Source organism: Chelonia mydas, chromosome 1, assembly GCF_015237465.2.
Source record: "Chelonia mydas isolate rCheMyd1 chromosome 1, rCheMyd1.pri.v2, whole genome shotgun sequence".
In the NCBI taxonomy this organism is placed as follows: Eukaryota; Metazoa; Chordata; order Testudines; family Cheloniidae; genus Chelonia; species Chelonia mydas.
This window is the reverse complement of record NC_057849.1, coordinates 32,212,501-32,223,411: the sequence shown is the minus strand read 5'-3', so window position 1 is coordinate 32,223,411 and position 10,911 is coordinate 32,212,501. Positions and strand designations below refer to the sequence as shown.

The 10,911-nt window shown below is 44.2% G+C and overlaps 1 long non-coding RNA gene across 1 annotated transcript; it reads left to right on the top strand.

Moving 5' to 3' along the window:
- The first annotated feature begins 397 nt into the window (after positions 1–397).
- Positions 398–8,179, top strand: LOC122461991. Its single transcript, XR_006284308.1, has 2 exons — positions 398–438; positions 7,878–8,179. It is a non-coding gene; the product is annotated as an uncharacterized LOC122461991 (long non-coding RNA).
- Positions 8,180–10,911: the final 2,732 nt, after the last annotated feature.

Here is a 10,911-nt window from a genome sequence, read left to right as displayed (position 1 = left end):
CTGTGTCTGTCTCCCTCCCTGGTGCTCTCCTCACTGGGCAGAGGGCCCCGCCCTTTGTATTTCCTGTCCCACCCTTCCCCTTCCGGGGACTGGCGGAAGCTTGGCCTTGCCCCACCCACTCAGGCCCAGAGGGTGGCTCTTTACCCTCTGGTTCGGAGGGGAGCCACCCTGGCTCCCTACACCCTTCAATATAGGTTAATTGGGATCTAAAGGGAGGACCAGTTAACAAGGGGAGTTGCAGCTGATAGGCTAATTAGAGGGGGATGCAACCTGGGAGCAGATAAATGGAGAGGAAGGAAACCCTGAAAGGGGGGGTGGGGGGCAAGGCAAGGCAAGGCAAGGCAAGGCAAGGCAAGGCAAGGCAGAGCAGAGCAGAGCAGAGCAGAGCAGAGCAGAGCAGAGCTGGAAGCTGCTAGTCCTGCGTCCTTTCCCCTAGCAGTAAGCGGGGTAACTGACGGACTTGTAATTATGTATGTGGTACTACAGACAACAGCCTATAGGAGTGTGTAATAAAGCATAGTGGTAGTGAAGGTTATATAAAGTCAGAGAGAATCACAGAGGACACCCTGTGGTACTAGAACATTGCAACTTCCTCAGTTATTGGAAAATGTCATTATTATTTTAGATTTTTTTGCTCCATCAATAATTATAGCCCAGTGTTAGGAGGGAAAACTATTTTCTTGAGTTCTGTGTTCTATTATGAAAACCTGAGGCATAGGCCCTATTACTGCTTACTCTGGGGAAGTACGAACTTACACAAATGAGCATGAAGCCCTCAAGACCAAACCTCGTCCAGGGGTTTGCAGCGAATTTTAACCATTAAAACTGAGGAGTTTTAATGGCTAAAACCCACTTTAGTGGATGCATGCAGTGGAAAATACAGTAGATAGATAGATAGATACACACATACACACAGAGAACATGAAAAAATGGGTGTTGCCATACCAACTGTAATGAGACAAATTAATTAAGGTGGGCTATTATCTGCAGGAGAAAAAAAACCTTTTGCAGTGATAATCAGGATGGCCCATTTCAAACAGTTGAGAAAAGGTGTGAGTAACGGTCGGGGGAAAAATTAGCATGGGGAAATAGTTTTTACTTTGTGTAATGACCCATCCACTCCCAGTCTTTATTGAAGCCTAATTTAATGGTGTCCAGTTTGCAAATTAATTCCAATTCAGCAGTTTCTCGTTGGAGTCTATTTTTGAAGTTTTTTTGTTGGAGAATTGCGACTTTTAGGTCTGAAATTGAGTGACCAGAGAGGTTGAAGTGTTCTCCGACTAGTTTTTGAATCTTATAATTCTTGATGTCTGATTTGTGTCAGTTTATTCTTTTGCATAGAGATTGTCCGGTTTGGCCAATGTACATGGCAGAGGGGCATTGTTGGCACATCATGGCATATATCACATTGGTAGATGTGCAGGTGAACAAGCCTCTTATGGTGTGACTGATGTGATTAGGTCCTATGATGGTGTCCCTTGAATAGATACGTGGACAGAGTTGGCAACGGTCTTTGTTGCAAGGATAGGTTCCTGGGTTAGTGTTTTTGTTGTGTGGTGTGTGTGGTTGCTGGTGAGTATTTGCTTCAGGTTGGGGGGCTGTCTGTAAGCGAGGACTGGCCTGTGTCCCAAGATCTGTGAGAGTGCGGAATCATTCTTCAGGAGAGGTTGTAGATCCTTAATGATGTGCTGGAGAGGTTTTAGTTGGGGGCTGAAGGTGACGGCTAGTGGCATTCTGTTACTTTCTTTGTTGGGCCTGTCCTGGAGTAGGTGACTTCTGGGTATTCTTCTTGCTCTGTCAATCTGTTTCTTCACTTCAGCAGATGGGTATTGTAGTTGTAAGAACACTTGATAGAGATCTTGTAGGTGTTTGTCTCTGTCTGAGGGGTTGGAGCAAATGTGGTTGTATCTTAGAGCTTGGCTGTAGACAATGGATCATGTGGTGTGGTATGGATGAAAGCTGGAGGCATGTAGGTAAGTGTAGCAGTCAGTAGGTTTCTGGTATAGGGTGGTGTTTATGTGACCATCGCTTATTAGCACAGTAGTGTCCAGGAAGTGGATCTCCTGTGTGGACTGGTTCAAGCTGAGGTTGATGGTGGGATGGAAATTGTTGAAATCACGGTGGAATTCCTCAAGGGCTTCTTTTCCATGGGTCCAGATGATGAAGATGTCATCAATGTAACGTAAGTAGAGTAGGAGTGTTAGGGGACGAGAGCTGAGGAAGCGCTGTTCTAAGTCACCCATAAAAATGTTGGCATACTGTGGGGCCACGCAGGTGCCCATAGCAGTGCCGCTGACATAACCTTTTTCAATTTCAGAGCCGCAGAGCTATTGTGAACTGGGTCTCTCCCAGACAACTGCAAATCCCTTTATCAGTATTGCCAACCCCAAAAGTTCAAAAATCATGGATCAGACCCCAAAAACTCATGAGATTATTTTTGTAATTACACCGTCTTTTTAGGTCTATTTTTTACTTTTAAACTCTCCTTGCCCACCTCCAAAATGTGTCTGTGTGTGACCATTAGTGTTGCTACCTCTACCAAATCTGAGTCAGATGATTTTGGTTCTGCCCCCAGCTTCTCCCCAAATGCCAAAATTCTAATTAATTCTCCGTCCCCTCTCACCAACCTCTGCCTATCTCTCAGCCCAGCAATTAATTAGGCAACCTCAACATCATTTCTGCCCCCTGCCATCCCCTATATCTGCCTGTTCTAAGCCCTATCCCTGCTTCTCCTCTAGCTCCAGAGGTTTTTCATCCCTCTTTCATAGGTCGGCAGGGCAACTCCAGGGGCTCTTCAGCCCCTCCACCTTCCCAGGCCTGGTTTTGCAGGGATGGGCGAAGTGAAGGAACATAGCCACCCTGAGCTACTGGTTGCTTTTTATTGCTGCTTCCTCCCCTTTCTCTGCCTACAAGAATGGTGTGGCTGTTCCCTCTCACCTATCCAAAAGTCGTCTTGCCCTGTGGAAAGGGGAGAGCTGTGTTTGCCTTCTACAGCAGCCCTTATGGGTTACTCTTTCAGAGAAGGCAGGCAAGTGTGGCTAATCACCACCACCAGCTCCCCAATGTGTTTTGACCCTGTCCTGTAGGGACAAAATCTAATTACTTTCATGAGTGAAGCGGCTCCATATATCTGCTATAAAAATATTTTTACAAGAATCTTCAACTACTGCATAATCCCCAAAGCTTTTTTTTTCCAGTGGGCAAAACAGATTTTAAAGCTTCTAAAGCATGTGGTAAGATATCCACTTCTTTTCTGGTCATAAAGGAAATCCAAGATGTTCATGACCATATGGAATGAATGCAGAACTTAGTAAAAACACAGTATTCTTGGCAGCAAGTTAAAGAAGTATGGATTGGATGAATGGACTATAAGGTGGATAGAAAGCTGGCTAGATCATTGAGCTCAATGGGTAGTGATCAATGGCTCAATGTTTAGTTGGCAGCTGGTATCAAACAGAGTGTTCCAGGGGTCAGTTCTAGGGCCAGTTTTGTTTGTTCTCATTAGTGATCTAGATCAGTGGTTCTCAACCAGGTTCCGGGGCCCCCTAAGGGGCCATGTGCAGGTTTCAGGGAGTCCGCCAAGCAGGGCCAGCATTAGACTCACTTAGGGCCAAGGCAGAAAGCCAAAGCCCCACCGCATGGGGCTGAAGCCCGGGGCCCTGAGCCCCGCCACCCAGGGCTGAAGCCAAAGCCAGAGCAATGTAGCTTTGCATGGGACCCCAGGCAATTGTCCTGCTTACTATCCCCCAATGCCAGCCCTGGCTTTTATATGCAGAAAACCAGTTATTGTGGCACAGGTGGGCCGTGGAGATTTTATAGCATGTTGGGTGGGACTCAGAAAGAAAAAGGTTGAGAACCCCTGATCTGGATGGATTGCATCCTAGGCAAGTTCGTAGGTGACACTAAGCTGGGGGGAGAGGTAGATACGCTGGTGGGTAGGGATAGAATCCAGTGTGACCTAGACAAATTGGAGGATTGGGCCAAAAGAAATCTCATGAGGTTTAACAAGGACAAGTGCAGAGTCCTGCACTTAGGATGGAAGAATCCCAGGCACTGTTACAGGCTGGAGCAGACTGGCTAAGCGGCAGTTCTGCAGAAAAGGACTTGGGGATTACAGTGGACGAGAAGCTGGAGATGAGACAACAGTGTGCCCTTGTAGCCAAGAAGGCTAACGGCATATTGGGCTACATTAGTAGGAGCATTGCCAGCAGATCGAGGGAAGTGATTATTCCCCTCTACTTGGCACTGGTGAGGCCACATCTGGAGTACTGTGTCCAGTTTTGGGCCTCCCAATACAGAAAGGATGTGGACAAATTGGAGAGAGTCCAGCAGAGGGCAACGACTATTATTAGGGGGCTGGGGCACATGACTTATGGGGAGAGGCTGTGGGAACTGGGCTTGCTTAGTCTGCAGAAGAGAAGAGTGAGCAGGGGATTTAATAGCAGCCTTCAACTACCTGAAGGGAGGTTCCAAGGGGGATGGAGCTAGGCTGTTCTCAGTGGTGGCAGATGACAGAACAAGGAGCAATGGTCTCAAGTTGAAGTCTGAGAGGTTTAAGTTGGATATTCGGAAAAACTATTTCACTAAGAGGGTGGTGAAGCACTGGAATGGATTACCTGGGGAGGTGGTGGAATCTCCATCCTTAGAGATTTTTAAGGCCCGGCTTGACAAAGCCCTGGCTGGGATGATTTAGTTGGGGTTGGTCTTGCTTTGAGCAGGGGGTTGGACTAGATGACCTTCTGAGGTCCAACCCTAATCTTCTATGATTCTATGAAGTCCCACCAGATAAGAAATTGCAGAGCCTATGAATATGTCTAGGTAGCTCCTGTCTATACTGGCCAGACAAACTTTGTCTTCTAACTTGGTATGCCTGGTCAGTGCAGACTGGACCCAGTCATACTATAAATCAGTTTACAAAGATGATCAGTTTACAGGGATAGAACATTTGGGGCCTTTCTACTGTGACCAAGGAAACTGTTTTAGCGCCATTCTCTCAATTACTATGTTTAAGAAAAGATGGAATCATGCTGGAATCATGTTAAATGGTTTCCCTGGACATAGCAGACAGAATCTTATTGCAACAGCACTGGATACAAAAAGATGTTAAACAAAAAAAAAAAAGTTCAGTAAACTGTTTAGTACAGTTAAATCTTTAATGTGTATCTATCTCCAAGTCATTGCTAACCATGAGAATTTCCAAACTCCTGCCTCCTTTAGATTTCATAAAGGACTCAGTTCAGTGATAATATCCACCAGCTACAGAACAGTAGTTCCAATAATATCATAGGCTACTTTGATGTGGGGTTAATTAAGTTTATCTGACTTAAAATACCATATAGATTTGGCTAAGGAGAATCCTTGAGGTGGTGAACACAAATGTTGCACAAGTCTCCATGCCTCCTTATGTCTAAAAGACTGCGGGTGGCATTTTTTGGTGAATGAAACTTGAATGAGCTCCCCCTTTTCTTCTTTTTCATTTTCTTTTTCTATAGAGCCTTTAGCTATTCATTTGTGTAACCTAGAATCTTTTCAAGATGTTCAGACCGTAATGAATCTATTCTGAGTCTGTGTTAATTATTATTGGTAAAGCACTCTGAAAAATGAAGAGTGCTGCATAAGTACTAAGGACAGTATTTGGCCCGACTTACATCTAGTACAGCTGGAAGACAAAATGCTTGTATAATTATTATTATCATTATTAATAATCACATGGGCCAAATTGGTACAACTCTCAATGGCTACACTAGAAATTGTGCCTGTGTGCTGTTTCTTTAAATTTCTCAGAGGAAGCCAGGCAAGGTGGGGCTGGGGAAGGTGATAGGCAGAAGCTGTGCAGTGAAGCAAAGAGACAGGTGTTTTCCTTATTCTAATAAACTTCCTTGACCATTAAAAGAGGAAAGCAACTTTTTCAGTGGTTCTTTCCTATTGCCACTTGATAGGGCTTGCTTTGGCCTTCTGATTTAAGGGAGTTCACTAAATATTTTACTTCTTGGCTATCCTATTGAATTCTGCTTTATAAGAGGAACAGGGGAGAGAGGGAAGCCCTGTCTGCATGGGTTAAATAACTAAAAATGTGCTTAAGCATGGTTAACATCTAGTTATGGCCTAGCAGGGTTTTAGCACATTTCAGCCAAATAGTTTTTAGAACAGCGAAGTTCTAGCCTAAGCATGGTCTCCAAAGGAAGGCCTCAGGACATGGTTAATAGAATACAGGTTTTCCTCATTATCAGATCAGTGAACTTATATAAAATTGTGTTTGACTAGAACCCATTTTGAATCATATGATGTTTTTAACTCCATTATTTAGCTTGTCCGTACTGAGCTGGAGCTCAAATAAAGGGAGGTTCCACATCCAGCTAAGAACTAAAATAATATCACAAAAGTATAGGGCTGGAAGGGACCCCGAAAGGTCATCTAATCTATGCCACCACTCTGAGGCAGGACCAAGTAAGCCTAGACCATTTCTGATGGGTGTTTGTCTAACTTGTTCTTAAAAACCTCCAAGGATGAGGATTCCACATCCTCCTTTGCTACCCTATTCCAGTCATTAACTATCCTTATCGTTAGAAAGTTTTCAACCTAAATATCCAACCTAAATCTCCCTTTCTGCAAATTAAGCTGATTACTTTTTGCCCTACCCTCAGTGGACATGGACAACAATTGATCACAGTCCACAGTAAAACAATATTTTACATATTTGAAGTCTATCAGGTCCCCTCTCAGCCTTCTCTTCTCTAGACTAAGCCTCATCATAGGTCATGTTTTGTAAACCTTTATTATTTTTGTTGCGTACCTCTGGACTCTCTCCAGATCTTCTTAAGTGTGGCACCCAAAACAGGACACAATACTCCAGCGGAGGCCTCACCAGTGCTGAGAAGAGCAGAACAATTACCTTCCATGTCTTACACTCTACAATCCTGTTAATACATCCCAGAATTATATTAGTTTTTGAACCTGCAATATATTTGGCTCATATTCTATTTGTGACTATAACTCCCAGGTCCTTTTCTGCAGTACTACTTCCTAGCCATTTTGTATTTGTGCATTTTGATTTTTAACTTCCTAAGTGTAATATTTTTGCACTTGTCTTTTCTGAATTTCATCTTGTTCATTTCAGAACTGTCCTCCAATTTATCAAGGTCCTTATGAATTTTAATCCTATCCTTAAAAGTGCTTGTAACTTCTCCAAGTTTGGTATCATGTGCAAATTTGATAAGCATATTCTCCTCCAAATCATTAATGAAAAGATTTAATAGTTCCAGACCTATATAGCCCATGTTTTCACCTACATTTACAGGAAATGGGCCCCAGAACCTGTGACTCCTAACTCAACTCCCACCCAATCACTGCCCTTATCATTCTAGAGGTAATTCTTTATGGGATCATAACCTGTGGCAACATAACATTCTACCCGCTGAATAAAATTCCAACCTCTAGTTGTCACGGAGTACAGAGAGTGATTTTATTTTTTTTCTTTGGGAGAACTGGGAGTCACTTTTGAATTAACCTGAGGCCAACTAAAAGCACAAACCTCCCTAGGAATCAGTTATTTAACATTAAGAATGTTTTTTAGAGAACAGGTCAAATTCTGCTGTCATTTACTCTTGAATTTACAGAAGGATAACTCCATTCACTGCTATGGAAATTGCTCCAGATTTTTACCTGTATAACTAAGAACAGAATTTGGATCTAGCAATAGAGAGGAGTGGGGGAGAGGAAAGGGAAGAGAGAGAATTGAGATTTTGGAGCCTTTACTGAAGAATTTTTGTTGTGTTTTGTTTCTGATTAGAAAACAGATTTAGATACGAAAATGCAGTAGAATTTAAAACAATTTTTAAAAAAAAGCTCTAGTACTTATGATTGAACAGCAATTACAGGGCTCTGATGAGAAGTTGCAAGTGGGGGATTAGCCTATCCCAGCACCCATCTCATCACCTCCTGATGAGACTGATACCTGCAACAGCCACCTCACAGCCCAATGATTTCAAAACTTTCCAGGACTTGCTGAACAGGATGACAGACTCACTGGAATCTCTACTGTAGATTGTCCCGGGAGAAATTGTACAAGTTCCTGGATCTCTGAAACACCTCTGTGCTTGGGTGCCTGGCAATGCCATCAATGAGTGGCTAGTGGAGACTGCCAAGTTATTCTGGCAAACACCTGCTTCCCTAGTTAACACATCAAAGAGAGCAGATCACCACTACTAAATGCTTTCCCAAGTTTCTGAGCAATTTTAAACCTACCCTGCATCTGAGTGGTTGCATTCGCTAATGAGAGAACCAGATATAGGCAACAGAAATCTCTACCCTGAAACAAAGAACCAAAAAACTCAATAAATTTGGTCATAAAAATTATTCAACATCAAGCTTACAAGTTAGGATCATCAGTTATCAGGTCTCACTGGAAAATATGATTACTTGAATTGGGATGCCATCTCTAAATTTGTTGACAAAATTCTTCAAGAAAGCAGAGAGGAATTTAAAGTCTTTGGTCCTGGAGGGACAGCTCATAGTGTGCCCATCCTTTCAAGCTACTATTGATGCAGCAGATACAATCCATGGCATCTTGATTAACATGAGAAGATCTTCCTGGCTTCAATCCTCTGGTGTCCCTATAGAAGTACAAGTAACAATAGAAGATCCACTATTTGAGGGCTGCCAATTGTTTAATATAAAGACAAAGTCTTACATATGCTAAAGGGCTCACAGGGGACACTGAGGTCTCTAGGAGTTGCTCCTGCATCCAAAAGAAAACAATTTTGACCTCAGGCATAACCAAGGCAGGACTCAAACTCAGACACATGATCATAGTGGCTCAGGGATGGCCATGGCAGGTTTTCAGACCTCATGAATCTCTCTGACCTCCAATCTGATTATCTCTTCAACCAGATCTGATATTTCAGAAAGAGGTGCAGGAAGGCTCCATCTTCCCTGTGCCTCATGGCATGGATGCTGGCTGGTTAAAAACAGTAGCCAGGAACTGTTCTATGGCAGTGCAGAACATTCTAATACACACTAGAAAAGACTCTACAAGACTATTTAGACCTTCAAGTGGAAGAGAATTACCATTCTGGGACAGCAACATCAATTAGCTCCTTCAGCTAGTTGAACTATTTCTTTTCCTTCAAGAATTCAGGACTGTCTATAAGCTCCACTGCTTGCCATCCACCTATTCAGGATCTCTTAACATTTTAACACCCTACATTCCTAGATTCCTGAAGGGCCATATGAAGGTATATCTTCCAACCAGGATTCTCCCCCTCAGTGGGATTTCAAGCTGGTGCTGTCCAGATTGATGGGTCTGACCTTTGAGCCCCTGGCCACTTTTTCATCAAAAGAGCCTTGCTAGTGGGAATAACATCTGCTAGAAGGGTGGGGAGATACAAGCACCCATGTTGGGACCTCCATACAGTATCTTTCACAAAGATAGGGTGACTTCAAAACCTCAACTAAATTCTTGCCAAAGGTGGCATCTGGCTTATACTTTACTCAAGTTATACACCTATCTGTTTTCTTTACCAAGCCACATTCCAACAAGGGGGAAGCTAAGCTTCACATATTAGATGTGCTGAGTACATTACCCTTTCTTACAGACAGGGCTGTGCCCTTTAGAGTGTCCCCTAGGCTATTTGTAGCTGTAGCAGGGCAATCACCCCGCTCCAGCTCAGCCTTGGCGAGGGCTGGGGCTGAGAGCCAATTAAAAAGGCTGAGAGGCAGCCAATCAGGGCCAGGCTAGGCCCTATAAAAGGGCTGCCAGGCCAGAAGGCAAGAATCTCTCTCTAGCTGTGAAGAGAGAAGGACCTAGCTGCCTAGGAGCTCAGGATCCTGGGAGTAGAGCAGTGTGGGGGAAAGGCAAGAGCAGCTGGGGAGCTCCAGCCTGGCAAATTCCCAGGCTGCGGGCCTTGCTAAAGGCCAAAGCAGGTACTGGGGTTGCAGAAGTTCAGCCCAGGGTTAGGCAGAGGCAGCTAGTCCGACCCCCTTGCCAATGATGAGTGGACTTTACAGACTGCAGTTTTCCCCAGTGAAAGGGGATTAGATGACAACTGGCAGTAGTCACTGAGGCAAGGTGGGGGTAGAGGGTTGGGGGTTCCCCTGGGAGGGGAGACCCAGAGCGTGGGGACTACTGTGGGCAGAACCCCAAGGTAAAGGGGCACTGGGGTCCGGGAGGGACACAGGGCCGAAGGCAGGCGAGACACCAGCCAGCAGAGGGTGCTCCAAAGCTGGGGTTGAGTTAATTCCCAGGACAACCAGCAGGAGGTGCCTCGCCAGTGAGTCTCAACTTTGCTACAGTAGCTTATGCAGATAGGGTGAGAGGTCAGGTGTTATCAAATCAGACAGTCTAATTGGATTGTGCTATGAAGTAGCTAACATAGCTGCAGCTTTGAGGGTTACAGCTCAGGGCTCAAGCTGCGTCTGCAGCTACTTAAGATGTTTTTCTAATACTAGGCATTTGTAGAAAAGCAATTTGAGGCTTGATACTCACATTTACCAAATATTACTTCATAATAGAAGCATCAAGTTCTAATGCTTACTTTATCAGAGCTTTCTTGCAATCATTGTTCAGGTAAGACTCTTGGAACCCACCTCGTGTGATCTAGGTCACTGCTTGTGAGTCACCAACAGTGAAATATGAATAGGGCAAGCACTTGAAGAAGAAAGGGTTAGTTACCTTATATAAACTGTGGTTCTTTGAGATGTGTTGTCCACATATATTCCACACTCTATTTCCCTTCCCGGGCTATTCAGTATTGGTAAAAGAACTGAAGGATAATTTGGGTGCCCTGCCCTGTATGCCCTCAAGTGAGAGATATAAGGCATGGCCCCAGCAGACACTGCTGGCCAAAAGAATCTGAACTTGAGTGGATGGGACCCATGTGCATCAACAGTGGAGTGTATATGAAAATAAGACCT